At 30.6% G+C, this 13,195-nt stretch overlaps 1 long non-coding RNA gene across 1 annotated transcript; it reads right to left on the bottom strand.

Annotated features, from left to right (window-relative positions):
* Nucleotides 1–3,423: 3,423 nt before the first annotated feature.
* On the bottom strand, nucleotides 3,424–8,361 carry LOC143078377 (uncharacterized). The gene is made up of 3 exons (XR_012979198.1): nucleotides 8,076–8,361; nucleotides 5,246–5,331; nucleotides 3,424–3,520 (listed from the first exon to the last, which is right to left on the bottom strand). It is a non-coding gene; the product is annotated as an uncharacterized LOC143078377 (long non-coding RNA).
* Between the last annotated feature and the right edge of the window lie 4,834 nt (nucleotides 8,362–13,195).

A 13,195-nucleotide genomic window follows, 5' to 3' on the forward strand; every position in this document is an offset into this window, starting at 1 on the left:
ATTTATATCAAGTAAAAGTTAAGTAGAAATGTAACTTAATACATGTTTTCTTACAAGCTGTAATGCTTATGCTGACGTCCCATCAGCAGCCTTATTGGTTTTTTTTTTTTTTTAAGTATTTGCAATTTAAGAATTTTGTTAAGTACTTGTTTGTGTCATTTGTTTAATTTACATAAATCAATGTTAATGAGAAGATCTTTTGCATTACACTTAACGAATTCCGGGAGTTGAGAACTTGAGAGTTTGAAACTGACACCGCTTAACCAACCACTTTCTCATGTAAGAGTTATCTCCAAAAACACTGTTTTTCTTTTGGGTAGTACCCCTTTACAACCGTAAAATATTACGACACATCTATTTTACTAAATTACTCGTTACATCCTCAGGTTGTCTCCCCTTATGTATTTGAAATGAGAGAAATGTAGTAGAAACGCATGTGTCTTAAGTGAAAACGAGGTAGAGTCTTCTGATTTGAGGACGTGTCCATCAAAATGAATAAACAGCTGCGCCATGAGCGCATGATACGCCCGACGTCTTGTATGGAAGTTTTATGCAATAATCATAAATAGTTTCTGAGAAAGTTTTAAACAATTACCATTTATTGCTTTTGAGACACAGCGGGACATGTGAACCCCCCCCCCCCCCCTCCCTGTTTTTTGTTTACAAATATCACTAAAATAAAATTTGAATCAAACCAAAAAGTATACAGATCTTTAGATTAATAAAACAAAGAAGTGTGTACAGTTTCAAGCATTAATCATAAATTGTTTTTGAGATACGGCGCGACATGTAAAAAAAACCTCCCCTTTATTACAAAATACTCAATAACTCAAAAATAAAATTTTGAGTCATCACCAAAAATTATACAGATCTTAGGATTAATATAACAAAAAAGTGTGTAAAGTTTTAAGCAATAATCATAAATCGTTTTTGAGATACGGCACGACATGTAAAAAACCCCTCCCCCTTTTTTACAAAATACTCAATAACTCAAAAATGAAATTTTGAATCATCACCAAAAAGTATACAGATATTAAGATTAATATAACTAAGAAGTGTGTAAAGTTTTAAGCAATAATCAACAATCGTTTTTGAGATACGGTGCGACATGTGAAAAAAAACACACCCCTGTTTTAGTTACAAAGTGCCGTAACTCAAAAAGTTTAAATCTTATTTTCACCAAAAAGTATACAGATCATTTGACCATCATAAATAAAGGGCTGCGCTTTAGCGCATGATACGCCCGTTGCTCTTTTAACTTGTCTTTTATGCTTTAAATGAACTTATATGATCAACTAGAAATATATATATACAAATCAAAAGGGATGTTACATTGATATATTCACCAAAGTTTTCTAAAATCCCCCTTTTTTATGTACAAAAATTCATTACTTAAGAAAACGTAAAATCTAAAATTTATAAAAATGGAAAGGAAGCTTATGTCAATAGATATAAACAATTTATCAAAGTTCCATAAAATTTTGTGAAAGTGTTAGTTATTGTCTCAAAATTGGAAAATCCCCCCTTTTTTAAGCATAAAAATTCATAACACGGAAATGTAAAATCTGAAATTTATAAAAATTGAAAGGGAGGTTACATCAATAGATACAAACAATTCACCAAAGTTTCATGGACATTGGTGAAAGCCTTTTTGAGTTATTCTCCGAAGTGTTGAAAATCCCCCTTTTTTTATGAATAAAGCCCCATAAATCCAAAACTTAAAATCTGAAATTTATAAAACTTGAAAGGGAGCTTACGTCAATAGATATAAACAATTCATTAAAGTTTAATGGACATTGATGAAAGCCTTTTTGAGTTATTGTCCGAAGTGTTGAAAATCCCCCTTTTTCTTATGAATAAAGCCCATAAATCCAAAACTTAAAATCTGAAATTTATAAAAATTAAAAGGGAGCTTACATCAATAGATATAAACAATTCACCAAAGTTTCATGGACATTGGTGAAAGCCTTTTTGAGTTATTGTCCGAAGTGTTGAAAATCCCCCCTTTTTTATGAATAAAACCCCATAAATCCAAAACTTAAAATCTGAAATAAAAAAAACGAAAGGGAGCTTACGTCAATAGATATAAACAATTCACTTAAATTTCATGGGAATTGGTGAAAGTGTTTTTGAGTTATTGTCCGAAGTGTGGACGACGGACGGACGGACGGACGGACGGACAAACGGACGGACGGACGGACAACGGTATACCATAATTACGTCCCGTCTAAAAGACGACGGGCGTAAAAAAACAACTATATTAAGTTTCATAAAATTTAGATAAGTCGTTCTCAAGTTACGGTGCGACATGTTTACGCCGGACAGACAGACGGACAGACGGACGGACACCGGACATTTGTTTACCATAATACGCCCCGTCAAAATTTTGACGGGCGTATAAAAAAGGTCAGGGTCAACGTTCAAGGTCATGTTTCTTGTTTTGATTTGCTTGTGCATGCTTCTCCTTTGAAACTTTAAAAGATGTCGACAAAAGATTTTCACTTAATTGTAACTTGTGATCGGTGTAAATAGGTTTATGATATTCGAAGCGAAGTGTAAACTTTCACTAGGGGTTTTCGTCCCTTAAATGTTTAGTGTAAAAGGTATTGTAATATAACTTATGAACAATACATTGAAGAGACCTAAAGTCTTTTATACAAAGTCTTTGTCTGATGACCTTGAAAATAAGGTCAAGTTCATATGTAAATTTGACGTTCTAGATTTTAACCTAAGCTTTAATTACACATTTATACATGATAAAGCCATGGGACTTTTTTCATTAGGTGGAAAGCCAAATGACTTTGAAAATGGCAACCGGAAATGACCATGTGTAAACCGTAAGTAGATATTATTTGTACTTATTTAATGTAACAATTATACAAAACTATGTATCTTTTTAAAATTAGTGTCAAGTAAACTATCAATAATACCGGAAGTGCACATTTTCAGACAGGAAGTAACAAATTATTTTTCTTTTTTAAACAAGTGTAAGAGACAATATATTTTGAAATCAGCATACAAAAAGCTATCATTTTACACTTATATAAAATAGTGCCAGTGTTTCATTGACATAAAAGAGGGACGAAAGATACCAGAGGGACAGTCAAACTCATAAATCGAAAACAAACTGAGAACGCCATGGCTAAAAACGAAAAAGACAAACATACAAACAATAGTACACATGACACAACATAGAAAACTAAATAAAAAGCAACACGAATAAGTTGGGAAATGTATAGATGAGTAAACCTCATATACATGTTATACCTCACTTAACTTATGTTTTTTAATAAAAGTCCTCAAAGATACCTAGCTTATAACTTTAAACACCATATGATTATTGTGTCTACAAAATGTAAAGGCCAATTAAACTGTAACATTGAAAATCACAAAAGACCCAATATGCATATGATATAATTTCACCTCCGGTATTTCTGGTCATCAATTCATCTTTAATGAACTGATTCTCTTCAAATGTTTCGAGTTCCACCAGTTTCCCTCTCAGGCTTTCACAATTTTCCTAAAAAGATCAAGAACAAAACTAATGTTATAAAAAGAAAAATATAAGAAATTGCATAATTCCAAATAATCGAAACTGATCGAGTCGTCGGGAAAATCATGTCTTGCTTTGTGCGAATCAATTGGAATTCAAAACCACTTTCGGAATTTTAAAATCGTGAATAAGGCTTTTAGTAAATGTTCAGACTTATCGAATGATCTGGTATCTATACATTTCCCAACTTATTCGTTAGTCAAGTGCTTGAAACTCCTACTCAGACTTTGTAAAAATGTCACAAGAGCCTGAGCAGAAAATTGATAAACCAGGGGTAGGTCAAAGAACGTCTCGTCTTCCTTTTTCAAAAACAGTCATCGGAAGGTACCAAGACTTTGTTGATAAATTTTCCGTATTAACTTCACAAATAGTACACGATGGACTTGAAGTATATATTCTTGGTACTGACGTGGTTTATCATCTTGATACAGTCAAATGAAAGTGTTATGGTATTCTTTTAATTGTCTTTTTAAAATATTGCATTTCATGTTTAGTCAAGTTTTTGGTGATATTCATTTGGAGTGACTCTGTATTTATACATCCCGTCATTGTGTTATTTTTACCTATTACATGTATGTATGTTTGTTTTGTTCACATATTGTTGTCAATATAATGCAATTTAATGCGACTATCATACAAGTGATATGTTTAGCTAGCTATAAGACAGGTTTAATCCACCATTTTCTACACTAGAAAATGCCTGTATTAAGTCAGGAATGTGAGAAATGTTATCTATTTGTTTGATGTGTTTTTATTTTTGCCATTTGATTATGGACTTTTCATTTTGAATTTTTCTCGGAGTTCAGTATTTTAATGATTTGACTTTTTACAGAAAGCAATTGCGTCTGTTGTTTTATACACATAAACATACACATCGGTCAACCAAATATGTTGGTTTTGGTTATCGTATAACGTATTAACTGTATCGACAATTCGAGAAAATCGTTCCTTTTAACGTATGATCCTTATTTAACAACTTTAGGGATTAAAGATTTATCGGTTATATGTTATGGTACCTTGTTAAGAAAGACATTTATTCATTTGATGTATTTTATATTCTTGAGTTCTTGATGCTCAGTCTTTAGTTTTCCATGTTATGTTTGTGTTATTGCTTGCTTTTTCAGATTTTCCTTTTTACTAGGCAAAATATTGCTTTGGACGCCCTAAATTTATAACAATTTTCAAGACCTCATACTGAGTCGATTCTGCTGCTTGTGTATTATTAGGCCAAAAAGGATATGATTAGTCACCCACATGGTTTTTATCATACATTTCTCAATTTTCTGTTGATATATTTGGAAATCATACAAGTAATAAAATAACTAGACTATAGAAATCCATAGACACAACTGACCTTATCTTAATTTGACTATTTTTTGTATGTTAAAGTTTAACCTCCGTCATAATTTTTTCTAGTGTTTTAGTTTTTTCTTAGTTTTCTTAGGTTTGAGTGTTCATAGTGAAAGTAAATGCAGAAAAGCAGTTCACAAGTGCAAATGCAGAAAGTTTTATTTTTATTTTCTATTGGTACTTATGTATTACGTTTGTATCAATGAGAACCATACTTTATCAAGTTTAAAACGTTGCATAGTTAATCAATTAGAATATCAATTTGTATCATTATTCAGCAATAATGTTTGATTTGTCAATAACACAATGTCAATATAAACATTTAGACAATTTGATACTTACCTTCGCTTCTTCCCATTGTAAAAGCTCCTCGAAAATGTAGTACGAGGAAACACCAAAGTGAATGTATTCTGCACATGGCATTGTAACTGTAAATAAAGGCAACAGTAGTATACCTCTGTTCAAAACTCGTAAATCGATGGAAAAAAGCAAATTCGGGGTAACAAACTAAAACTGAGGGAAACGCATTAAATATAAGAGGAGAACAACGACACAACATAAAAATGTAACACACACAGAAACGAACTAAGCATTAGACAAAATCCGATGAGAATAACAAATATAACATCAAAACCAAATACATGAATTTGGGATAGAAAAGTATCGTGACATGTCTTACAGTAATGTGAATTTACACTCAAATATAAGAGAAAACAAACTACACAACAGATACACAACGTTTAAATGTAACATACACAGAAACGAACTATAATATAACAATGGCCATATTCCTAACTTGGTACAGGACTTATTTTCAAAAGAAAAAATAGTGGATTGAACCTGGTTTTGTGGCATGCAAAACCTCCATCGTAAGTAATATTTTCTTACAAAATCAGATGTTTGCTCTTCGAAAATTTACGTATTATTTTTTTAAAAATCTTTTTATCATGTTCATTTTTAATCTAACTAACAAAATCCTTTTTTCACAACCTTGTGTATTTTTTGTGTTTAAATTTCTGACACGCTGATTATATCGTAAATCTTGTTTGATTTTACTGTTGGAAACGTCACGCTGAACTATAAGAAGTGAAGTAATCACTGTAACTTAATATAGATCTAAACAAATCTGAATACCAGATACCAATATATAGTATAAGTAATACATACATATGATATGACTATCAATAAAACATCTATCATCCAATATAATACCCTCTCAATTATTTATGTGTTTTCTCTTCTTTTACAGCTGGTAAACAGACTCGATGCTGTTATATACTAAAAAGTTGTCATAAATAAAATGCAACAGCCTTGTGAATGTCAGTTTAGAAATGATTCACTAATGAAAGTACTGGGTTTTATAAATGTTATCAGCAATATAGACTTAATAAAATTGAGAATGGAAATGGGGAATGTGTCAAAGAGACAACAACCCGCCCAAATAAAAAACAACAGCAGAGGGTCACCAACAGGTCTTCAATGTAGCGAGAAATTCCCGCACCCGGAGGCGACCTTCAGCTGGCCCCTAAACAAATATATACTACAAATGTAGTCCAGTGATAATGAACGCCATACTAATTTCCAAATTGTACACAAGAAACTAAAATTAAAATAATACAAGACTAACAAAGGCCAGAGGCTCCTGACTTGGGACAGGCGCAAAAATGCGGCGGGGTTAAACATGTTTGTGAGATCTCAACCCTCCCCCTATACCTCTAACCAATGTAGTAAAGTAAACGCATAACAATACGCACATTAAAATTCAGTTCAGGAGAAATCCGAGTCTGATGTCAGAAGATGTAACCAAAGAAAATAAACAAAATGACCATTATACATAAATAACAACAGACTACTAGCAGTTAACTGACATACCAGCTCCAGACTTCAACTAAACTGACTGAAAGATTATGATTTCATCATATGAACATCAGGCACAATCCTTCCCGTTAGGGGTTTAGTATCATACCATCATAACATATATGAGAAGAAAATAACCCGTGTCATGCCAACAACTGTTTTTAGAATAAATGTGTTTAGTTCCGATGCAAAGATACTCTATTTTTGTGCATGTCAAACTAAATTTGAAATCTCCAATCTCATATAATAAACTGTTAAATTGTTATGATATCATTAAATTTATATACATAGATAGAATTACCACTGGAAGTCGAGTGTCTTACGATATTTTCATTCACTCGAGATAGTTTTATTTTTTATTATTAAACGTTACGCTCGTCGAACGTTTAGAATATTAAAACTTTAACTTTTGAGAGAGGAGAAATATCGTATTGAATGTGATTCGATTGTGGAATCCGGTGGAATCTGTTTCTCAAATAATTTTTGAGACGATACCAGTATGCAGACAATTTTCATCTTTCATTTTCACTCGTAGGTATATGTGTTCGTTCTTAGTGACTCACTTTAGTTAGAGCTGCACATTATTAATTTTGACGAATAATTTCATCCTATATATATATTTATTTTCTTGGGACCTGATAAAACATGTTTTGTTGACATGATAATCTACTTAATGTGTGTTTTGATTCATATTATTTTAGAAACATTGAAATGACTAGAAATATTACAATATTTCAGCTAATTTCATGCATCTACATGTACGTGTATAGTGTTGTGTTAAATTACTGTGGTTGTCTACACGTACATATATTATGACCGAGAAATATTAATTTTTCACTATTACATGTACTATATCTCATGAATATACCCAACCAGTGAGGATGTGACCTTTATATTTACTCTAAAGGTAAAACATAAATGTTATGATACCGACTTGGGAAAACCCTAAAACGGGATTATTGATTTTTTTTTCAATATTATCATCACAGATGACGCATTTATAATTTCAAAATTTATTAGTGGTTCAGAAGAGATGTTTTCCATAACATGCAGAATTATTTGATGATTTTTTTTCAATTTTGCAACAAAATAATTTACTATTATAGTGTGTTTGAAAGTTTGTTCTCATACATGCTATTGTAAAGGTTAAAATTACAATAATTGTTTAGTTATTCAATGTTTATCATTTTTTTTATTATTTTTAGAATGAGAAAATCAGGTATCGTAAAATGAATGATTTGAACTTTTAAAAAGTCCTTAACAATAAAAAATAGTCTTATTATGTTAATAAATAGTTCGGGTTTAAGACACTTACTGTACTGGTTTCTAGTCATAACGCTCCAACCAATGGCAGTGTTGGTGGCAACACAACAGTTGTCTGCTTTATCAAGACGACATATCGATTCTTGAGAAAAACTGGCAACACAACATCTATCATGTAATACACACATCGCTGCGCATTCTGTCTGTGATTTTGAATAAACGTCTGTTGTGTATTCTGAAGATATAATAGTTTCTCCACTAGTGATTGTAAAGGTACTTGTTTTCTTTGTTTTAACTTCACCATGCATGGTACAGTAAGTGTGTGTTGTAGTTAAAATTATTATAGTTATTATTAACAGAAGACATTGCATGTTCATTGTGAAACGTAGCCAATGTGTTGAGATAAATGCAATACAACTTTTAAATATGCAACACCAAAAACAAGATCCAATCAAATTGCTTAAATAACTATCGATATTTTTAATAATTCATAAATATATGTTGTTGGAAAGTTTCAATAAATATCATTGAATTGTTTGACTATATCAAAGTGATATGATGATACCAGATATTTAAAAGATATTATTTTCAAATAATTATATCAAAATAAAATACTGAGAAATACACTTAGAGAGTACAACAATAATCTTGATTTAGAACACAGATTTTAGTATATTACATGCTTAGATAAGCCCTACAGTGGAGAGGACCTTTTAAGTATCTTTGATATATCGTATTGAAAAAAGAATTAGATAACATAGAACATGTAGAATGATTTACTGATTTCCTCGTTGAAAAAAGTATTAACATCATTAACAACATTACTGCAATGTTAATTCATGAAACTTGACGCAAAAGAACTGTAGACTTTATCAACCAACGGAGCGAAGGAAAAACAACTGTCAATAATGTTTTGTCAGAAAAAAACAGGGGATTTAAACTTATTTATTTTATTGACATCATCCATGTTATTACCAAATGTATTTAGAACTAGTGTCAACAGTATTACACAACTATTGAAACATGTATTTGTAAGTTAAAAGAAATTCAATATGTGTTACTATCATTTATACCTTTTGTTATTCATATACTATGTAGAATTAAATGACTAAACAATAAAAAAAAACATTGAATATTTTTTAGGTTTTGTACTCGGCATGTGATTCTCAAACATATATATCTGCCTTACATTATAATTATATTTCAAAACATGTTATTTTATTTTTCGATCGAAGCTATTCTCAACTTTCTAGCATTGCATTCAAGAATGACAATTTTAGTGAAAATAACATGCTTATATTGATGCATATACAAAACAAATTCAGGCTTTTACGTCACTGTGTGTGTTTTTTTTAATTGCTTTTCAAATATTGCAAGCTATGTAATGACGTTAAATCATGCAAATTTGATGGGAACTTGCAGATGGCTTATGCCATGATATTGGATTATTTTACTTATGAATGCATTGTTATTGAATTCTTTATGTTTGGTAGAATTAAAGGTAGGTATTAAATTTGGCTTTTAACTTTTTGTTCGAAGTAGTTTATTTTTTAGCTAACAATTAAAATTAAAATTAAAAAGTTTTTTAACATTATTAAAATATGATAAGATTTTACAATCTGTACAAAAAGAATGTTCTAAAATGATATCAAAATTTATTTTGTCAATAGTTGACAATACTGTTTTATTACACTGTTTTTCGATTGTTTTATTTAGAATCCGTTTCAATAAATGTGTATTATATTTTACTTCATTTAACAATATTTGATTAAGGAACTTTAAGGAAAATTCTACACGGAAAGTCTTTTATCAAATGGCAAAACAAAAAGTTGAAACACAGCAAATGAATAAAAATATCATTTCTATATTTCTGACATTTACTGATGTCGCAAATAATGGTTGCAATATAATACTTAACGCATTAGTCATCTTTCTGCAAATATATACGTCACACCATAAGCCCATGGGCAATACCGATAAAACAAATAAGAGTATGCAAAGAAAATGCAATCAAATGCAAATTATTAGGACATATGATAATATGTGTATAAACAAACTTTACATCCCGCTTAAAGCAAAGAGAACCAGAACCTTTCTTTCCTATTGACTCAAACCTATTATGAACTGAAGGATAGTAAACTTTGATAGGATTACAGAAATAATTTATTTATATCTTAGACAGTGTGAAATTCCCTCGAATTTGATAAAATAATTTTGAGGGATAATCTTTCATTTAGTTTATAATAAACAATAGCCAATACTGCGAGAAACGCACTGTTCCAAATGAAGCTGAATGTGATATTGTAAAGGAGGAGGTTCGGTAAGGCCAAACAGTTATTCCCTTTTTTTAGCTTAAATTTAAAATAAGAATGTATTGCCCAATATCAGCCGGAATCATAGTTGATATAGTGACTGAATAGAAAATAAGCCACAAATAGTACTCATTCTGATTTTTTATAAAAAAACAATTTTGACAATTTGTTTATTTCCAATGATTGTTTGGCGGGTAACATAAAGCGCTAAACTCGACGAAAAAGATCGTTTAAAATAATGTTTGGAAAGACATTTTACATGTCTAACTTGAATATTTAATTTTTCGACGCTTGCGCTCCTTGTTTCTTGTCCTAATTTTTTTTTGTATCTGCGTTTGTTGCGGCGCACAATTTTACGTGCAACTTTAAGAACTAGAACGTGATGTGGTTTTAAGTGTGTAAATATGCAAAATGTTAAATGGTTTTAGTATAAAATTTGACATCAAAATATTTTTAACGGAATGCATATTCTTTCATTTCGGTTATATATAATTTAATTGTTTGAAAAAATAATCAAAGGGCAAAATCAAATGCTCAAACACATGAAACGGATGGATAATAACTGTCATATTCATGACTTGGTACAGGTATTTTCTTATGTAGAAAATGGTTGATTGAACCTTGTTTACAGCTAGTTAAACCTCTCACTTTTATGACAGTCGCATCAAATTCCATGATATTGATAACCATGGGTGAGCAAAACAAACAGACACAAATGGTAAAATGTCAAAAATAGTGGTATAGCAGTCACCATTGTCACTATAAAAACAAACACATGTAACAAAGAAGCACAAAAAGGCATAATCCTTTAATTTTGATAAGTGATTTGGTTAACGTTTAAGTAGAATTCCATCGACATCCAACACCTTATATTATATAATCTAATCAATATTTCCTTTTCTTAAATGACACTGCATTGAATTGTTCATGTCATTACATTTTAAATCATTTAAGATATCTGTTAACTGATCTGTATCTGATCATGACGTACACGTTTCAACTTAAATAGCCGAGACGGTTTCTTCATGTTCTTATGTTAAAGAAAAAAATTAATTCAGCATGGAAATTAGAATAAAAGAAACAGTTATTTTAATTGTTTCCATATTTTCTCGTTCAGATAGCTGTAAGTATCTTATATCTATTATATATGTAGCATACATTGATTAATTAGAGTCAATATACCTTAGGTCTTTATATTAAAATCTATGAGAACTGATATCGAGTCAGCGGGAAACCATCAAAATGGCAATATAATTGACCACTAATTTGAGGCCGAATTTTTATATACTCTTGCAAAAATTCAACCGGACAAAATTCATTAGTTAATTATCGGGCAATAATAAGTTATGTCCCTCTACCTAACTGATCTGTTTTTGAAGAAGCCAAGTATATTTTGATATTATAATAACATCCACATTTCCAATTTAAATGGCATGATTAGTTTCATAAGACCCTTCCCTGCAAAATGCAAGTGTCATTCTCTTTTTTGCTGAAATGCAAAAGTTCCAATTGAAAAGGCACTATAAAATAAGGAAGCTTCATATTTCGAGATACAGAATGAGGGCAAAATCTTTTTTTTTATATATTTTCTAATAGATATAGGTACATAATGTAATCTTAATCAGGTCTTTTTAACTTTTACCTTGCCATTCCATTAATAATTTTTTTATAACAAATTATTGAGACAGATCTTCTTATTGGTTAACCTTATTTTAAAACTGATGGCCGATATATACAAATTCACTGTAGACGATGGCATGTACAAGCAATACATGTATGCAATTAACTGAGTAATGTGATACATTTGCATTTGAAAACTGTGCTATAATTCAAAACTTTCCCTAAACTTATCCAAACCATTCAAAAGTCGTTGATAAGCTTGAATTGAATTAGGAGCATCTGAACAATTAATTATTGTTTTAGACTCAATATCAAATCTCTGAACTCTTGTGGGTTGTTTTCTGGAACGAACGTGGCTTTGTGCGCTAGTTTTTTGTAATCTGTGCAACTTAAATGGAGAAATTAAGTCTGCAATTTCATTTTTAAACCATTAATATGTTGTGTTTAAAACTAAACAGTCTGCTGTTTTGTAAAAAGAACAAGAGGGCGAAATAATGTCACCACTTGCTTAGACTTGGCAGTTCCTTTATTGATAATGCTAACTGATGTCATGTTGTCTATTCGAAATAAATTTTTTTAATTTCAAATGTAATGCTTTATAAACATAGCTAAACAATTGTAACTAACTATAAAAAGGTAATATCCCTCGTGATTGGCATATTTAACTTCCGGCCAATTATAGTGTACCTATTTACCATCAAAATATGCACCACATCCTAGAACAGAGCTGCCATATCTGTTAGTGTACGAATGTAACATTTTGTTTGTTATCCATGGATTTTCAGATAGGAAGCAATCTCCGTTGAAATGTTCAAGAAAATCCAGCTAAACTTTAGCATCTTCTTTGAGATCTTTATTTATTCTAACAGAATAAAAATGCTATTTATCTTTATAGATCATATGACGTCATAAAACCTGCATAGGAAAGCCCTTGACGAAGTCATCACCCTTAAACAGAAAACCACCAAAACCACCACTGATATCCTTGTGTTTAATCTTTTTTATAGTTTAAATATATTTATTTATAGTGGATTGGTAAACAAGTTATTGTAACTTTTATTGATCCCTTTCTACTTTGCGGGTGCGAATGCTGCCTTGTAGCGGCATTAGACTTCTTTTTTCTTATTAAACAAAACAGGTTCAAGTTAGGACTTTTAGGAATTTCCAACACTAATATTTCAAAGATGGATTTTTTCGAAGCAATAAGAACTCCCAATTCCTCAAAAATATTTGAAAAAAG

This window comes from Mytilus galloprovincialis, chromosome 6 (assembly GCF_965363235.1).
Source record: "Mytilus galloprovincialis chromosome 6, xbMytGall1.hap1.1, whole genome shotgun sequence".
In the NCBI taxonomy this organism is placed as follows: domain Eukaryota; kingdom Metazoa; phylum Mollusca; class Bivalvia; order Mytilida; family Mytilidae; genus Mytilus; species Mytilus galloprovincialis.